Raw genomic sequence first — 20,209 nt, forward strand, 5'->3', positions numbered from 1 at the left:
TTATTTGCCAGGAAGGATGATCCCATCATACTTCTGCTGGAACCAGCGCATGGCCTCCTATTTGCTGATTCTGTGTTTGGCCCCATTGCAACCTGTTCTACACTTCTGTGATGCTGAAACCTGGTCTACCCAACACCACATAGAAGTCCAGACCATAGATACCAGTGCTTGGGTCACATTTGATCCCCAGATCGATGTGTTCCTGGATCCCAAAGCCAAAGTTTCCAGTATCTGAGCAATTCTTTTTTTCTTAACTCATACTTCATGCCTTTAGACTTCTCTCCAGGATTTCTTCTGCCTTGGCCTCACAGTGGATGGCAATCTTTTCATTTCTCCTGATGCCAAAGGACCTGATGGTGTATCTAGCTTTGGAGAACACAGAGGTTCAGCCTGTGAGCTGCTCCAGCCCTGAGGCTGCCCGGGTCAGTCAGTCTCCACTCTGCCCCACACAGATGTTGAGGCAGAGCTTACAGATGCAAAGTTCCCACATAGGCTCTCCTTTTCACTCTGATCCTGAGCCTTGGTGGAGAATGGGAAGAGTATCTGTATATCTTCTTTGGTGAGCTGTCTGTTCAGGAGTTTTGCCCATTCCTTAATCAAGTTTTTTTTTTATTGTTGAATTCTAAAAGTTCTTTGTATATTTTGGATAACAGTCTTTTATCAGAGATGTCTTTTGCAAACATTGTCTTCCTGTCTGTGGCTTGTTTTCTCATTCTCTTAACAGTGTCTTTTGCAGAGGTATTATTTTTTTTTTCATTCAAGAAAGTCTTTTCAACTGAGGGGACTACTCAGTAGACAAGAAGATCCCTGCCTTCATAACGCCTACACTTTAACGGAGAAAATGACAATAAACAGATAAATGAATAAACATATGACAAGCATTTAAGTGGACATAGTTGGAGAGAAAATTTAAACAGGTTAAGGAGTTAGAGAGTGACTAGAGAAAGATCACTCTGGCTGCTGTGTAGACCTAACGTGGCCCAAAGTAGAATCAACCATAGTGGGAACAAGAGCAGGGGTGGGGACACCAGGTGGTAGTCTATTGCAGTCATATAAGCAAGAGATATGTGGGAATGGATTAGGGTGGAAGTTGTGGAGGTGATGAGAAGTATCCAGATTCTGGACACTAGTTTTTTTTTTTTGGCTGCACCACATGTCTTGTGGGATGTGGGATCTTAGTTCCCCGACCAGGGATTGAACGTGGGCCCTTGGCAGTGAGAGCTCCGAGTCCTAACCACTGGACTGCCAGGGAATTCCCTGGACACTAGTTAAAAGTGGAGCTGAACCCTATCCATTAAACCATTGATGTCTCTGTTGAAAAAAAAAAAAAAGTGGAACTGACATATTTGCTCATGGATTGGATGTAAGAGAAGTAAATGATTCAGGGATGAAAGCTAGGTTTGGGTCTAAGCAATCAAGCGAATGGTGGTAAAACTGGTGGGGGAGTGGGGAAGGAACAGGATAGGCAAGGACCAGACCTGGGCATGGGACACTCAAGTGACAATTTGGGTGGAGATGTTCGAGCAGGCCATTGTGATTCAACTTGAAAAGTTAGCATTGGAGCTATACGTGTGACTCTTCCACTTATGAGAGCATGCTGGATATCTCTACAGGCCTTCCATATTCTCTCTCCATGCCTCTCCACCCTGCTCCCTGCCTCCATATAGACTAATCCATAGGGATTAAGTCAGTGGACTCCAATCTTCTGGTTTCCGGCAGATTCAGCCCTCTGGCAGCAGATCAGAAGAGAGGAGAGCAAGGTGGGATGACTTATTCTCCAACTCCCTCCCTGCAGTTCTCCTCAGCTGCCTGAGCCTCTCTGTGAACATTTACAGCTCCCGTCAGGCAGGCTTCCACACAGCTGTCTCTCCAGATGCAGGAACTGCTCTGTCCCTTCACCCCTTCTGGCCCTTGGGTGGAAACAGCTTCTCCCCTTACTAGCCTGAGAGTACTGCTCTCCTTACACTTTTACAAATAGTCCCTTCAGTGAGCCCTGCTTGAATTACTGTAATTTGACTGTGCCATCTGTTTCTTGTTGGGTCCTTGACTGAATTTAAAAACCTGAGATTGGATAAGATCACTTAGGGAGTGAGAAGAGATACAAGAGAAAAGAGATTTGCTCTAATATGAAACTCTTTCTTGTGAGTAAATTTGAATTTTGAAACAGTAAAACAATAAGGTTTAATATAAAGCAAAATAAAATTTTTATGTTTATGATCTGCCAATTTCCCAGAAAAAGTTTTGTGGTGACTTTAGTTATATACCAGATACATTAAAATCACCAATGGACAGCACATCTTTTATTCAGGTGCCATCTGAAAGTTTTAAAAATTTGTTGACTTAATATCACTGAACTGTCCACTTTAAAATGGTTAAAATGATACATTTTCTGTTGTGTGTATTTTACCACAATTTTTAAAAAATATGTTGTTTGAAGATTTTTAGGTTTTATAAAGGTATTGTATTAGCATAACAATGAAAAATTTAAAAGACCACCTCTAATCCCATTATCCTATCAAGCAATATTTACATTTTTATTTTCTCTTCCTGTTGTCTATAAACATAATTCCACATAGCTTCAATATAATTTGCCATTCTTATCTTTTCATACTAAATTTAAATTTTATGATTCATAGTTATACTTTTTAACATTGTATTCACAAGGTTTCATTGAGTTGGTCAATTTTTTAAATTGGTGAAAAATTGGAAATAACCTAAAATAAAGTATTGTAAGCATCTTCATAAAAAAAAAAAAAAAAGAGAGATTTGCGGATGGACCCCTAGGACAGTCTTATTTAGAAGCTGGAAAGAGGAGGTGGGTTCCACAAAGCGGAGGTCAGAGGGATGGGAAGAAAAACAGGAACACGTGGTGGTGTCCGGGTGGTGGCTCAGGGAAGACAGGTGCAAGAAAGAGCTCTCCTACAGCGCCCCAAGCCACCACTGCTCTGGGACTCCTGGAACCTCTTGCTGCCCTCCTTATCACTTCTGACTCCTTCTTGCCTCAGGTGGATTCTCTTTCATGGGTCTTGAAACTGCTTTGTAATTTGGCTTCCGACATTCCCAGGTCAGCTGATATGTTATACGTATCTCAGTCCTAAGGTTTGAGGAGGCTCTCAGCAGCTGTGCAAATGTACAGATGCATTAAGTATGGGAGGGGGGGAAACAGAGCGAAACTGCCAAGGAACGCACACACAGGCACACCCAATTACACCTGCCTCAGGCACTGTTCTGTGACTATGGCCAGGGCAGGAACTATTTCACATTCACTCTGATGTTGAGTACTGAACATAACACCCAGTACACAGTGGCAGCTCAGTACATTGTTTTGGATGAATTAATGCTTTTTGAAAACATGGCTTATCGTGATATACTATGCTTTTGGTGCATGAAGGCCCCTTTACAGACTTGACAACTAATTCCTTGAATTGCCCTATTATAATATGACCCTGATTATGCTTTTGTATACTATGTAATGCCTGGGTGTGAGTGCACTTTTATTTTTTTTCTTCCCCCAAACAGAATTGTATTGAGAAGATGACAACATGAACTCTGCAGAAACAAAGGCTGTGGATTTTGGTCACTTGGGCTCTAGGGCCCTCAGATAAATATGTTACTACTGTACTTCTAAGAACAATTCTCTTTGTTTAAAGTGTGAGACTGCTATTCACTAATATCTTGGTGCCATTCCCAGAAATCATGCTTCATGTAATTGGCAAGTTTTTGCAAAGGCTGTTTGCTATTTGCAGCCTCTGTATTAGTGTTCTTGACTGATTTCCTCAACTCTGACTCAGTACAGGTGAAAAAAAAATCTCCCTCTTCTACAAAGTGGAGTTTGAATCCTGGCTGTGCCAGCTTCACAAGCAGTAACCTTGTGAAAGATCTTAACTGCTTTGAGTCTTAGTTTCCTTATCTGTAAAATGGGATTAATAGTACAGTTGATCCTCATTACTTACAGATGCTGTGTTTGCGAATTCATCTACTTGTTAGAATTTATCTCTAACTCCAAAATCACTACTTGCAGCACTTGTGCAGTCATTCACAAACATGTGCAGTACAACAAAAAATTTGAGTTGCTCAAGATGCGCGTTCCCAGCTGAGTTCATACTGTAAACCAGTAACCTTTTTATGGTCTATTTAGTGTCATGTTTTTGCATCTATGTTCTTTTTCTTGGTGGTTTTGCTATTTAAAATGACTCCCAAGCATAGTGCTGAAGTGCTGTCCCAGTGTTTCTAAGCACAAGAAGGCTGTGATGTGCCTTACAGAAAAAATACAGATGTTACATAGGCTTTGTTCAGGCATGAGTTGTGGTACGGTTGGCTGTTAGTTTAATGTTAATGAGTCAACAATGTATATTAAATAAGGTGTCTTTAAACAGAAACACACATAAAACAAAGTTATGTGTTCACTGGTTCATTGACGAAAATGTTGTGATCAGAGGCTCACAGGAACCTAATCCTGTACTTCCCTTAGAAGAACTGGTTCAGTATATTGGCTAATTCAGTGTTTGCACAGAGTTTATAAAAGATAGTTAGAATTAGGGTTAGGGTGTACCTTAAAGACCTCATTTTAACTTAATTACTTCTTTAAAGAATGTATCTCCAGATATAGTTACATTCTGAGATCCTGGGGATTAGGACTTCAACATACAAATTTTGGGGGACCCAATTCAGCCCATGACACCACCTATCCATCCTCATTTCCCACACCTGATTCTCTAGCCACCAAACTGGCCACTTGTCATTCCCTGAGGTTTCCTTGCCAGGTTTCTGGACTTTGTTCATAATACTGTGTCCTTACAGCATCCCCTATCTCTGCATATCTAAGTCAAATCTACTTTTCAAAAATGAGAATATTGACAAGTGCTCATTAAGGAGGTAATTAAGTTAAAATGAGGTCTTTAAGACTCATTGGTCCTAATCCAATATGATTGATGTCCTTATAAGAAGAGAAAGTTTGGACACAGCCATGGGTGCACACAGAGGAAGGACCATGTGAAGACAGAGATAGAAGGTAGTCATCTACAAACCAAGGAGAGAGGCTGACACTTTGATCTTGGATTTCTCTGCCTCCAAAACTATGAGAAATACATTTCTGTTGTTTACAGTTGACCCTTGAACAATATGGGTTTGAACTGCATGGATCCACCTACATGTATATTTTTTTCAATAGTAAATACTGCAGTGTTACACCATCCCCGGTTGGTTGAATCCCAGGTGCAGAACCACATATATGGATGAACTGTGTATAGGGAGGACCAACTATGAATTATACTTGGATTTTCAAACGCACAGAGGGTGGGTGCCCCTAATCCCTGCATTGCTCAAGGGTCAACTGTATAAGCTACTCAGTTGATGGTATTTTGTTAACAGCCCAAATTGACTAGGACACCAGACAAAGGAGTTGGGGTTGGATTCTGTAGTTAGTGTGAGCAACTGAATTTTTTACAGAGTTATCCATGCTGTGCTTCAAGAAAGGAACTGGAACCATTTTCTGAAGAGAATGAGCTAAAAAGGGGAGAGGCAGGAGGCAGGGTAGGTTATCGTTGTTAGAGCGATTCTTACAGGTTTATACACCTAGGGTTGAGACTTTTATAAAACAGTGTATTGTAAGGCCCTGTTATAAAAGGCTGTTCAGGATAGTAGTGGAACAAAAAGGTCAAAGGGTCTGGGACAAGGCCGGGCGAACACTCTCTAACAAAACAATGATATTGCATGGGTTCTGGAAGCTTTTGCAATAGCGTGTTTGAAATTTTCAGTGGGGCCATGAGGACTACAAAAGAATTTTGCAGCAATGGCCCCTGAGCATAAGACGTACTATTCCCAAGTGTGCTGAGGATATCACTGTGGATATGAAATATTGAGATCTGGCTTGTGAAAGTAACAGGTCTCTAGCAAACATTCAACAGAGAGTCCTGAGCTGATGTATGTGCCCGGACTAGAGGTAGCAACTGAAAACTTACTTCATTTTGTATCTTTTTACTTCCTTTTGGTTTTGGCCTTCTGGAGTTTGATCATCCTAGGGAAACTGTGGCAATGACTGCATGAGTCTGCAAAGCAGATAATAAAAGCCAGAACTAGTAGCTGTGTTGGTAGTAAGGAGGGTATAGTTTGGAGAGGTATCATAGGGTGGTATTGATAAGACATAGTAACTAACTGGATCTGAGGGTACAGAGGAGAGAAGCTGAGATTGTCCAGAATAACTCAGAGTTTGAATTGAGTAGAATAATTTCACTTTTGGACATGTTGAGTTTGAGGTGCATTTCCAACTGGGGCATGTGAATGCAAAAGTCTAGCAGGCCAAGACTGGAATGTATAGACTTGAGAGCTATTTGCCTGTGGGTGACAGATAAAGCCAAAGGAATAGATACCAGGAATCTGCAGTGGAAGAAAAGATAGTTAGAGGCTGTGAACAGTTGTTCCCAGGCTGCAGTGGAAAGAAGTGGAGACACGGGAGTGATCAGAGATATAAGAGGAAAACCAGGACACAAAAGCCACCGGCAGAGGAACAAGTGATACAGTTAAGTTTGGAAAGAGATGGATAGATGAAAATACACAGGAATAGGGTTAAAGTGGAGGACACTCAAGAGAGATGAATTTCTTTTCAGAGAAGTGAAAGGCTAGCTCGTCTTAGGGAGTGGGAAAGGAATTAAGGAGAATAGAGAATGTTTGGAATATGCCCCATGAGGAGTACACTAGGAAGTAAATAAAGCTGAGCAAAAGGATTGCTGATCCCAGTGAGAATTCAGTTGATACTCTATAGGGTAAAAGTATAAAGGAAAATTGTATGGTTTCCTGATGTTTCCCTTAATGCTTTGCAGCTGTTTTAATCAGCACTTTTTCAGTTGCAAGTGACAGAAATCTCAATTCAAAATAGATTAAAGAAAAAAAGGAAATGTATTGGCTTACATAACAGGAACGTCTAAAGAGCATAATGATTTATGACATGGCTAAATCCAGAGCCTCAAAAAATATCATCAAAATTATATTTTTCTCCATTGTTTAGCTCTGCTTTCCTAAGTAGCCACTGCCAGCTCCAGTATACAGTCTACCTGCTTTAGCAAGCCCCCGCAAAAAGAGCATTTCTCTCCCAATTTTCCAGCCAAACCCTAATATAGACTACAGTTGGCCCAACTTGGGTAACGTGACCATCACTGGACTAATCACTGGGGCCTAGTGGATGGGATAGTTTGACTGCCTGGGTCTGAGTCATACACTCACCCCTGAAGTCATGAATTACATAAACCCAAATTGAGGAAGGGGTGGTTTGCAAAGGAATGCTGTCAGGTGAAACAACCAGGTCCGCTACAGACCAGGAATATGAGAGGAGAAAACAGATGGGAGGATCAGTATCTGTCAGGATAGGTTAGGTTATGTACAGTAACAACCCCCTAATCTCAAATGCTTAAAACAACAAAGATTTATTTCTTCTGTCGCTATGTGTCCATTGTCAGTCAACTGGGGCCACTCTCCTCACCCAGAGTGTGCTGTAGATCATGGAGGCGAAGGGAAAGAGAATGTGGTAAAGGAAGCGTTCTCTCTTGAAGCTTCTGCCTGGAAATGAGACTTTTCACGATTACGTTTCATTGGCCAGAGCAGAGGGGTTGGAGAAGTAAGACCCTACCAGTTACCTAGAGGGAAGAGAACTGGAAGTTTTGTAGATGGTCCTAATGATGACCCCAGGGACTAACCAAGTTTGGAATATTGGCAGAGAGAAGATGGCAGAGAAACCAAGACATGAGAGGATCTAAAATGTTTGGAATGTCCTGGAGCGGTGAGGGAAGGAAATAACGCAAGAAAAAAGCAGAGAGCCTGTGGGGTGAGCTACTGGAGAACAAAGGGAGAAGGAAAATCCAGTTGGATAGCAGTGAGAGAGTGGTAGAAAGCATGGGGGCTATTATATCTCATTGCATAGCTGGTCACAGAGAAGTTCATTGCAGCTTGGTGGGGTAGACTGAATTGAAGCTGGACCAGTCTACTTGGGTGAACAGGTGCCGAGGATAAAGACCCAGCTGTTGGTACTGGAAGACTGTCCAGCCAAGCAGGCAGAACACAGTAGTCAGGAAATATGTGAACCTATCAAAGTCAGGGTCCAAGTGAATGGTCAGCCTCAGGATGGATGTGGCCGCTGGATTCTAGACACAGGTAATGTTCAGAGTTGAGATGACACAGAGAGGCAGGTTTCAAGTGCCAGGAAAGTTTGCCACAGATAAAGCCCCAGCCTTGAACTGGGGGGAGGAGAGAGGTCAGGACCCCTGGAGGCCTATGGGGAGAGGAGACTGTCACAGGCCTTAAACAAAAGGGAGCAAGATGAAAACCAATTTTATTCCTTGGTAACTTCTTGACATCAAGTCGAAGCCCAGTTTCTAGAAATGAAAAATAAAGTCAGAGTTCAACTGCAAGAAGGTCTATTTACTTTTGAGCTTTCCAAATGACGATGCAGAGCTTCCCAAAGCCTTCGACCATGGAAGGTCGGGCAGAATCAATGAGTGAGCGTTACTGGACCCAGCTGGCAAGGAGAGGAGGCATGTGAAGATTAAGGAATTATGTTGATCCTAGTAAGAATTGTGAGGTCAGAATGTTGGAAAGTTTGTATGCAGCTGTTGAGCTTGATGGCGATAGATAGGGTAGAGAGAAGGATTGAAATCCTGAAATGATCAAGGAAAGTGGAGAGTATCCTGAATTCCATAGATAATTAGAGAAAGTAGGAGAAGGGATGTGTAAGTGAATGGCTTGGGCTTCCAAAACACATATGGTATTGAGAGCAGTGGTGGAGAAAAAGTAGGGAAGTAGCAATTAAATAGAATATACCAATGCCTCCTTACCCTGTGAGCACTGGGGAAACACAATGGGAAGTGGCCTACATTAGAGATGACAGTGGTATTGGTGGAAAACCAAACTTTAATCGTAGTTAGTCATGAACTATATTTAAGAGAAACTGTGTTCAAGGATGTAGGGGAGCTTCTTGATCTTAGAATGGGGAGTTCCTAATGCCCAAAAGAAGATCCTAGTTAAAGACCAGGCATGGGAGATATGAGAATGGATGGAACCAAGGTATGAAAGGAGGGAACTGGCAGAGAGAATATGTGGTTGTGTAATTACAGAAATAGATCATTACAGAACTGTATTTGCCCTAATATCTTCTTCTGCTCTTTTCATGGACATAGCTATTGCCTTTATACTTTAGTTTTAAAAACAAAAAATATTAATGGTGTTTTCCCATTAGTGAGTTAGCCAGGCAAAATTATAAAGTAGATTCAAGTATGTGACTGGATTAGGACGGAATAATGGTCCCCCCCAAAATGTCCACGTTCTAATCCCTGGACCCTGTGCATGCAAAAGAGACTTAGCAGATGTGATTAAGGTTAGGACCTTGATACTGGGAGATTATCCTGGGTTATCTGGGTGAGCACAACAAAATCACAAGAGTCCTTATAAAACAGAGGTAGGAGGGTCAGACTCAGAGAAGGGGATGTGTTGACAGAAGCAGAAGACAGAGTGATGTGGGACCATGAGCCAAGGGTTGCAGGTAATCTCTAAAGCTGAGAAGGACAAGCCATGTGTTCTCCCCTTGAGCCTCCAGAAGAAACACAGCCCTGTGAATACCTTGATTTATTCTCCCTAAGATTCAGTTTTGGACCTCCGACCTTTAGAAGTGTAGGAGAATAAGTTTGTGCTGTTTTACACCATTAATTTTGTGATACCTTGTTACAGCAGTAATAGAAAACTAATCTAAAGACATGATTAAGGGAAATCCAGGCTCTGACATTCCAATGTCAGGAAAAGGCAAGAAAACAAGGGCTGGAGTTAGGTGGCAAAAAAAATGAGGGATTATCATTTGCTATTCCTCATCTTTAAAATTTACTAGAAGTAATAGACAAATTCTCTCAGAAAGAAATGCCATGATCCTATGCTTATACACAGATTCCAAGGTGATTTGAAGTTATTTTTGTCAGTCTACAAAGAAAATTGGAAATTCTTCGAAAGATTCAAAGAAAGAGTTATAAATGACAAAAGAGAGGATAAAAGAATCACTGCATTTTAGAAATACTATTCCATGGGTTTATTTTTTACAAGATATTCTGTACAGTTTATGAGAAAATGAATTCTTAGAGCAAGAAAACAACTTGTGACAATAAATTCTCATAAACTTCAAGAAAGAGTATTTTTTAAAGTTTACTGAAAATTCCACACTGTTTTATAAATTATTATGCTGTAGTGTCATCTTCTAGGTCTTCCGAATCAGTTTATTTTCATTAGAATATAGCTAATTGTAAGAGTTAACTTCCTTCATATAAATATGTCCTCCTCACCTCTCTCCCTTGGCATCCCCCCTCCCGCCCCAGATCTCTTTGTGGATGGTATTAGGAGTATGCTGTGATTTAATTTAGATATCTGAAAATGTGTGTGAGACATTGTCTTCAGAGGGCTAACTGGATTTTTCTTACTTAATGGATTTTTTTTTCCTTGAGTAACAAATATGCATCATTGCAAACTCCATACACTGCGAACTATTTGAAGAGGAGTTTCATTCGGCATTTGTTCTGTTAGCCTTTCAGAGCTGGGGACCACACAACAAACAAGGCAGGTCAGGAGTTAAAAAGTTGCAGCCAAGGGTGTGAGACTAGTTTGGAAGGCGTGAGCAAGTATAGAGTTCAGGAAGACCATTGAGGTTGGCACCCTGGGAGTTCAGCTGTGCCTGGCTAGCCAGGGGCACAGGCAGAATCAAGGGAAGCCGGAGTGGGGAGAGCCAGGCCAGGCAGGACCCCAAGCAGTGTGCCTCAGTGTGCCAGTGAGAATTTGGATTTAGCCGGGAGATAGAGTTCAGCCAGAGCCTCGGAAGATCAACTCAGCTGCCAGCAGCCGGAGCACAGTCAGGGCAGGGTGGCTGAGTCCTGGGCAGCAGCTTTCCCTCCTGCTTTGGTTTTGAGCAGTTTTCCTGATATAAATGAAAAAATGGTGAGCAGGGCCATCCAAGTACATATTGGAGAATTCAGCAGAGGGCTAGATTTTCTGAAAAACAAATAAACGACAACAAAATACCCCAGTTCCTGGTAGCTATACACCTTTTCTTAAAAATAAATCTTTTTATTTATTTATTTATTTTTGGCCACACCATGCGGCATACGGGATCTTAGATCCCCAACTAGGGATTGAACCCATGCCCCCTGCATTGGAAGTGCAGCTTCTTAACCACTGGACTGCCAGGGAAGTCCTTATCCACCTTTCTATGCATGATACTAAGTACAAAAATTATAAAGAAAATGATTGATGTATTAATATGAATGTCAACATAAAAAGATTTTAAACTTGTATACATCAATCAGTATTCACAAATATGCAATGACACAGACATCCAAGGTATTTATAATAGGAGATAAAACTATCATTTGATCTACATGAATATTTATAACAGCAGAACATTAGAAATAATTGAAATGTCGATCAATAGGCAGTTGCTTAAATAAATAACGAACTATCCCTACAGTGAAATTTTTTTTTAATTAAGTAATTAATTTATTTTTGGCTGCGTTGGGTCTTCATTGCTGCACGCGGGCTCTCTCTAGTTGCGGCGAGCGGGGGCTACTCCTGCGGTGCGCGGGCTTCTCATTGCGGTGGCTTCTCTTGTTGCCGAGCACGGGCTCCAGGCGCACGTGGGCTCAGTAGTTGTGGCTTGCAGGCTCTAGAGCGCAGGGTCAGTAGTTGTGGTGCACGGGCTTAGTTGCTCCGTGGCATGCAGGATCTTCCCAGACCAGGGCTCAAACTCGTGTCCCCTGCATTGGCAGGCGAATTCTTAACCACTGCGCCACCAGGGAAGTCCAAAACAATCATTTTTTTAAATTATGTAACTCTATATATAATATTGTGGAAACCTGTCCAAATATATTAAGTGAAAAAAGCATGTTTCAGAACAGAATGTGAACTTACATAGTATGTTGTTACTTTATTAAATATTATATATGTCAAATTATATAAATAAAATTATGTGTAACTACATATAATTATATATTAAAATATTGTAATTATTTATAAATTATATCTATATCTTTATAGAGATAAAGAGATAGTATAAGCAAAGGAAAAAACCCTGAAATAATACGTACCAAAATGTTACCCTGGAAATTAAAACCCCAATTTAGGATTGTAAAACTACTTTCCTGGTGTAAAATTTTAAATGTGTTGTTAAAGCCAATAATGTTTAAAACAAATTTATGACACAAAACAAAACATTTTAAAACGTACACATAACTCTACTAGTCACGTACAACTATTTTTGTTTCTCTGTGTTCCCTTTCAATACTTATCTGCACTATATGTTTGTTTTCCTGGTTTTCTTTGCCTTATTCCTATTGTAACTTCAAGGTCAGCAGTTTGCAATAAACACAGCTCAATAAATATTAGTTAATAGTTGTGATTATGATCATAGTGATAGCTATGTGAAATAGAGCAAGTTTAGGTAAAGTTTTTAAAATAAGGCTTCAAACTAGCAATTACAATTAAAACTGTTACTGTCAAGTGTTACTCAAGAACCTTCCAGAAGGGATATCGCGGTGAATCCCTCAGAAATCTCCTTGTTCACATGTCCCAGGGGATAGACACCAAAAACGTTCTGGGAGCACTGCTGTCTCTGTTTCTTACTATAGACCAGCTGGCACAGTGGGAATGACATGGATCCTTCTAACGGCTGACAGAACAACATGAAATAATCAAAGGTTCAGCTTGTAAGTTATTCTGCTTGCTTTTGTTGCCCAGAGTCTAGAGTCCCCAAAAATACTCCTGGATTTGGTGCAGCACTGATGCTACAAACAGTAAAATCAGCAGCCTTTTAATCCCTGTGTAAGTTTATCAAAGTTTGACAGTTGGTAACCAAGGTGAGTAATCTCACTACTCTCAAGAGTAGTGTAATGTGATTCTATAGAAGCTATATGAGGTAACAGGAGGGGTGGGAAAGAAAGGCTGGACTCAAAAATCATAGTATTTTTTATAGTATAGATTACACATAATAGGCTAATTACGACCTAATTTTTATGTTCAAATTCTTCAGCGATTGGGTGTTTCCATCTGGATTATGGGCACTTTTTGATTTTTTTAATCAGAAATCAACAAACATAATGGTAAGTTTAAATATAGGCTTTCCTCATTTGCAGCAACATGGATGGACCTAGAAATTATCATACTAAGTGAAGTAAGCCAGTCAGAGAAAGACAAATATCATATGATATCGTTTATATGTGGAATCTAAAAAAAAAAAAAAAAAAAAAAAAAAAAGATACAAATGAACTTATTTACAAAACAGAAATAGACCCGCAGACATAGAAAACAAACTTATGGTTACCAAAGGGGAAAGGGGGGGGGAATAATTAGGAGGTTGGGATTAATATATACACACTACTATATATAAAACAGATAACCAACAAGGAACTACTGTATAGCACAGGGAACTATAGCCGGTATTTTGTAATAACCTATATAGGAAAAGAATCTGAAAAAGAATGGATAGATGTATATATGAATCACTTTGCTGTACACCTGAAACTAACACAACATTGTAAATCAACTATACTTCAATTTAAAAAAAGATTATAAATATATGGTGCATTTATAACTGTTGCATTCTCAAGTATACCCTAACAGGGAAGGATATCCATTTTGACCAGATATCTGTTAAAAACTAAACATTCGGGCTTCCCTGGTGGCGCAGTGGTTGAGAATCTGCCTGCTAATGCAGGGGACGCGGGTTCGAGCCCTGGTCTGGGAAGATCCCACATGCCACGGAGTGGCTGGGCCCGTGAGCCACAACTACTGAGCCTGCGCGTCTGGAGCCTGTGCCCCGCAACAGGAGGGGCCGCGATAGTGAAAGGCCCGCGCACCGCGATGAAGAGCGGTCCCCGCACCGCGATGAAGAGTGGCCCCCGCTTGCCGCAACTGGAGAAAGCCCTCGCACGAACCGAAGACCCAACACAGCCAAAAATAAATAATAAATAAATAAATAAAGTAGCTATAAAAAAAGATGAAAATGATCCTGAAATGGTAAAGAAGTATCACTTTCTTCATGGTATGATAAGCAAAAAAAAAAAAAAAAAAAAAAAAAAATTCCTATTTAAAAAAAAAAAACAAAAAACAAAAAAACTAAACATTCGGCTTATTATTTTACATATCTAATGATTAAAATAATTTTCCACAAAATAAAGCCTTTTGTGTAGTCAGTTTAGAGCTGGAAGATGGCATTTATTAGAATCATCTGCAAATACTGATGATTTTATAATTAATAATTCCTCTGTTTCTCATATTTAAAAAAAAAAACTTTGATATCCTTCCCCTACCACCCAAAAAAAGAACAAAAGAAATACCCTCTCCCCACCTATCAACAAAATAAAACAAACCTTATAGACTGTTCCCTGGCTGGAGATACAGAGCACCCTGCAATTAAAATGTGAGTACCACCTATTAAGTGTGCCAAATGCCTTCTCTTTTGTTTGCAACTGTCTTATTCATATGCCAGAGTGAAGATAAAAGACTTCAAATGAAAAAATTGCAGAACCACCACCCACCACTTCTCAAGCTTTGGAGGTCTAAGCCTAAATGAACTTGGGCATCCATTCTCCAAGTAGCAACTGGAATGTGTTTGCAGCCGTTTTCACCAAAAGTGGGAACAGTTACAGTTCCTGAGGAGAACCCAGGCTCACTTCTCCCTGTATTCCCGGTGCCTGGCTTAGCGTAGGTATCCAATAAATTAGCTGCTCAAAGGTTCACCTTTCTTTTGTCATCCACAGTCTGGAGTCCCCTGAATGTACTCCTGGGTCTGGTATACCATGAATCAATAGATTCAATCAGTAAAATCAGGAGCTCTACCTAAACAGCTAGTGAATGAATGAAACATCTTTTATAAAAACTCCATCTTGACCTAAGTTTGATAACGTTCTGTGTTGGTGAGGTTTGGATGAAAAAGTGTACTTCCGAACATGCTAGTGAGGGAATATAAATTGTACAACCTCTGTAATTTGGCAATGACCATTGAAATAAATGCATATATCCTGTGACTCAACAATTCCACTTCTGAGAATTCATCCTGCATAAAAGCTCTCTTACATATGCACACAGAAGAGGATAGTCATTGCAGTATTCTTCACACTAGCAAAAGACTAGAAATAACGTAAATGTCCATGTATAGAGAACTGGTGAAATAAATTATGGTGTATACATGTAATGGAATTCTGTCTGATGTTTAAATTTAAAAGATAGAATTATACAAACTAACACGGAATGATCTTCAAGGTATTATGGTTTAGTGAAAGAAGTCAGGTGCAAAACAATGTGTTCAATATGCTACTGCTTATCTAAATAAACAAAATATAGTGGGGGAAGGGATACAAATATATGCTTTTATTTGAAAAGATGATCTCTAGAAGCTTACAAAAGGAACTGGTGGGCTTTCCTGGTGGAGCAGTGGTTAGGAATCCGCCTGCCAACGCAGGGGACACGGGTTCGAGCCCTGGTCCGGGAAGATCCCACATGCCGCGGAGCAACTAGGCCCGTGAGCCACAATTACTGAGCCTGTGCTCTAGAGCCCGCAGGACACAAATACTGAGCCCTTGTGCCATAACTACTGAAGCCTGTGCGCCTAGAGCCCGTGCTCCGCAACGAGAAGCCACCGCAATGAGAAGCCCGCGCAGCACAAGGAAGAGCAGCCCCCGCTCGCCGCAACTAGAGAAAGCCCGCACCCAGCAACGAAGACCCAACGCAGCCAAAATTAATAAAATTAAAAAACTGGTGAAAGTGGTTCAGTCTGGTGGGAAGAATTGAAAAATTTCAAGGACTGGAGGGAGAGAGACTTGCTTTTCACTCTTTTGTACAGTAACTCGCCTACATACGAATGAGTTCCGTTCTGAGAGCACGTTCATAAGTCCAATTTGTTCGTTAAGTCCAACAAAGTTAGCCTAGGTACCCAACTAACACAGTCAGCTATATAGCACTGTACTGTAATGGGTTTATAATACTTTTCAAACAAATAATATGTAAAAAACAAACACAAAAAATAAGAAAGCATTTTTAATCTTACAGTACAGTACTTTGAAAAGTACAGTAGTACAGTACAACAGCTGGCATACAGGGGCTGGCATCGAGTGAGCAGGTAAGAAGAGTTACTGACTGGAGGAGGGAGAAGAGGTGGGAGATGGTAGAGGTGAAGGATCGTCAGCAATAGGAGACGGAGGGCAAGCTGCACTTTCAGTCACGCCTGACGTTGATGGCACAGGTTCTGGCTCCTTGCTGGATTCAATTCTATCCCTCTTGAAAAACGATCCAGTGATGTCTGGGTAGTAGCTCTTTTTTTCTCGTCATAGATGACACGGTAGCACTGGATTGCATTCTGAACGGCTGTTGCAACCTTCGTGTACCATTCTACGTTCGGGTCCCATGCCTCAAAAACTAACAGTGCCTCCTCAAATAAAAAAATCCCCTTGCCATTTCCTGCATCAAGAATCCTTCAGTTCTTCAGTTATTTCTTTTTCCTATTGTCTCTCTTTGTCCTTTCTCTGGGTGTCCAATTCCTGGCGCTTCTTAGCAGTACCAGCTACTTCACTGCTGCTTTCACCCTTGCTTCCAGACACCCTGGCCTTAAAATAAAGATACTGTACTACTGTACTCTATACAGTACTGTATAGTAAAGTATACAAAAGCACAACCACTTGTAGAAGATGCACGCACATGACAGTGTATGCCAGACACGTGAACTAACTATTGGACATGATTGGACATGTGAATGCACGTTTGAATCTTTTAAAGTTCGCAAGTTGAGGGTTCGTATGTAGGGGACTTACTGTATTGTTTCAGTTTCTAGCCACGTGTATAGGCTATCCACTAAATTTTTTAAAATAAAAATGTTAAAAAGTAAACATTTTAAAATTAGTTTCCAAGGAGAATGCTTTTTAAAACCCACTAGCGTAATGTGAATTACCATTTATATCAGAAAAATGGGGGGGGGGGATATATTTACATAATTACTTGTAGAAGCATAGAACATCTCTGAAGAGGAAAATTGGCAGCTAGGGACACAGGTAGGAGAGAGACATTTCTTTTTGTACATTTTGATTAAAAAAATATATATATATGTAATAAAACTTTACTGAAAGTGTAGAGGAAGTAGAAAGAAAAAGGTATCTTAGGAAGTAGGAACAGCATGCTTGGTAATTTCAAATCCTGACTCTTCCAATAGCTGTGTGATATTGGGCAACTTGCTGACACTCTGGGCCTCTTATGCAAAACCCTCATGAGGATGTTGTGTGGATTACATGGAAAATATTATATATAAAGCACGTTTCCTATGATAGCATGTATTAGGAGGTCAGTAATTTATAGTCATTATTATCATATGGCAGATGAAATTCTTCTGATTCCAAAATGGTTTCAATTGTTCTAATGAAGCAATACAGGAGCATGAACTTCGGACTCCATTCACCGTTGCTCCTTGGGCTGTGTAACAGTCCCATAACATGGTGTTGGCACTGTCCTAGATCAGTGGGATGCCCATGAGTTGCCCCAAAGCAACCCATGGCAGCATAGTACCCCTTTATGGCACCAATCGATTAAATGCTGACATCGTTTACTCCTTGTGATATCTCACAAGAGCTATATCAAATGAACAAAGAGATTTTAAAGTGATAATGAAATAGTAAAGACATAAAATCCAGAGAGCATCTAGCACTTCATCTGCTTTACTTCTTTGTCTTTTCAGGATCACATTGTTAACACTATAACAAACCAATTGTTGTGTTATAAAGGTACCAGCTATGATCAAATATAATTTCATTTGCTTCTTTGTATATCTAGGTCATATTATTTGAAATGGTGAGCGGATCTCTTACTATTCTAATGGCAAACAGATGAATCTGACTGATCATATGTCTATTGGTAAAAAATTCTAGACTCCAGATATTCATTCTTTATCTCAGTAGTGCTTGCATGAGTGTTTTATTTTTGGAGCTTCTATAAAAAGAGGAGGGTACTTACGATGACTCTTTATATATACACATATCCACACAAAAATGTTTACATTGAAAGTTCTTTTTCATAATTGCTAATGTCATGTATTTTGCAGCATGAAATAATTCTAAATGTACATAAATTTTTGTGTTATTCTTAACAGATGATAATCCCTTGAATGTGTTTCCTAACTTGCATTAATAACAGTTGCAATTCTCTTTTTCAACTCTAAACTCGTTAAAGGCTAAGACAGAGGACAAGAGCAGTAACATTTTGTAATGACTGCTCTGATCTGAATTCTGACAGAGCTGGTAAAAAGAAGGAGCAAGGATGCAGCATCAGACGCTTTCTGGTGCAGCGTTACAATAATAGAAGACCAGCGACCCAGCGAGGCAAAACCGAGGGTTGCACCGAATACTCAGGAAATTCTTGATGCTCAGAGATTACAAAGGATTTCTGAAAGGGCACTTATTTCTATAGATCTGGATTCAGAGTCAACCACTGCGTCTACTGTGGGTAGATGTTTACATACATGTTACTTCAATATCTTTTATTTTTAGGTTGACATACAGAATATGCTGGCTCAGGCAGGAAAATTGCAAGCATTGATTGTTTTGGTATATTATGCCCTTGAGAACTGACATACAGACAATAACCTTGAGTTGTTGTTGTTTGATCTGACTAGCTATCAGTAACAATAATGTAGGCTGAGTCAAGACTTTAGAGAAACTATAGGCTATAGAGGAGAAATATTAATGCAAAAAAACTCTCAGATATTTTATATTTTGTAAAATAGATTCTGCTGGATCAGTATTTTTCTTTTAATGTATATTCCACCAGTTTTCTAATTATGGAAGAATGGAAGAAAACAAGCTGCCATGGTATAAGTCTTGCCTCAGAGGAAATAATGTCATTATTACTGAGGATGCACAGTTCCCTTAGGATGCTGAATAGGTTTCCTTTCTCAAAAGTCCCTTCCTCCAGCAATTTAGTGCTTTAGAGCCAATAATTTTATTGTCCTATTACATTTTTTGCTGATTAAAATTTATGAAAGGCTTACTTGTGCCCCTTTATCTGCACTAACGTGATTAATCCTGACATCAAATGTACTCTGAAGTTCATTTCATTTGAAGTGTATTTCAAGTGGTTTATAAAGCAATGTGTCCACCCGATACATCAAGAGAAAAAGCTGACCTGAAATTATGAATGATCCGTTTTCTTTTTATTTTAAAGTGAGGTACAGTTGATTTACAGTATTATCGATATATTAGTTTCAGGTGTTCAAAATAGTGATTCAAAAATTTTTTATAGACTGTAGTCCATTTAAAGTTACTATAAAATGTCGTCTACATTCATTGTGCTGATCTGTTTTCTAATATCTTTCCAAATTATCAAATGAAGCAAAACACTTTAAGTAAGAACATCTAACCATGACTTTTCAGTATTTTCTCAAGCTGTCTCTTTGTGCTGTCAGACTGAAGAGTCCCCAGCACTCCAGTGTGTTCTCTGTGGGAGGGGACAGTCACAGAATCTCAGACCTCCCTGGAGGCTAGGGGTGTGGTCCTCATTAACCCTGCAGAACTGTTTTGTTTTCTGATGCACTCTGAACTAGTGGGACAAATATTTCACTCTTTTTCAACCCAAATGGTATCTTATTTCCATGGGAGATGTTAGAGATAGTACTGATGAGAGATATCAATATACATAATCTATTTAAATTGCTATGTATGAATTACTATGTGTTTAAATGGTAAATTGATAAAAATGGATTTTGTGTATTATAAACAAAACTAGTATCTCTTCAATATTTAGCTATTACCAAAGTAATAGTTTTTATATTTTATTCATTTTGCAACTCATCAGCTTTATTAGTCTAACACAACATAAAGACATAGAGTGGAAATAGAATTATTTGGGGGATTTGTTATGTATCCACAGTGAGAACTGTAATCATGGGGCCCACAGTTAACATAGAGTACTTGGTGCACTGTGGTAGATGTGTTACATGTACTGTCTCTGGGGTCAGTAAACTCTATAAGGGATCCAACAGTAAATACATCCTCCAGCTTAGTGTGCCACATGGCCTCTGTAGTAAAACTCAACTTTGCCCTTACAGAGCAAAAGCAGCCATAAATGTGTTCCAGTAAACAACTGTGTTCCAGTAAAACTTAGCTTATTATCACAGAAATGTGAATTTCAAATATCACAAAATGTTTTTCTTAAAAATATT

General features: G+C 39.7%; 1 pseudogene; it reads right to left on the minus strand.

Moving 5' to 3' along the window:
- LOC132364363 (large ribosomal subunit protein uL5-like) overlaps positions 1 to 20,209 on the minus strand; it is a 21,894-nt pseudogene continuing 1,685 nt past the window's right edge.

This window comes from Balaenoptera ricei, chromosome 4 (genome assembly GCF_028023285.1).
Source record: "Balaenoptera ricei isolate mBalRic1 chromosome 4, mBalRic1.hap2, whole genome shotgun sequence".
NCBI classification, from domain to species: Eukaryota; Metazoa; Chordata; class Mammalia; order Artiodactyla; family Balaenopteridae; genus Balaenoptera; species Balaenoptera ricei.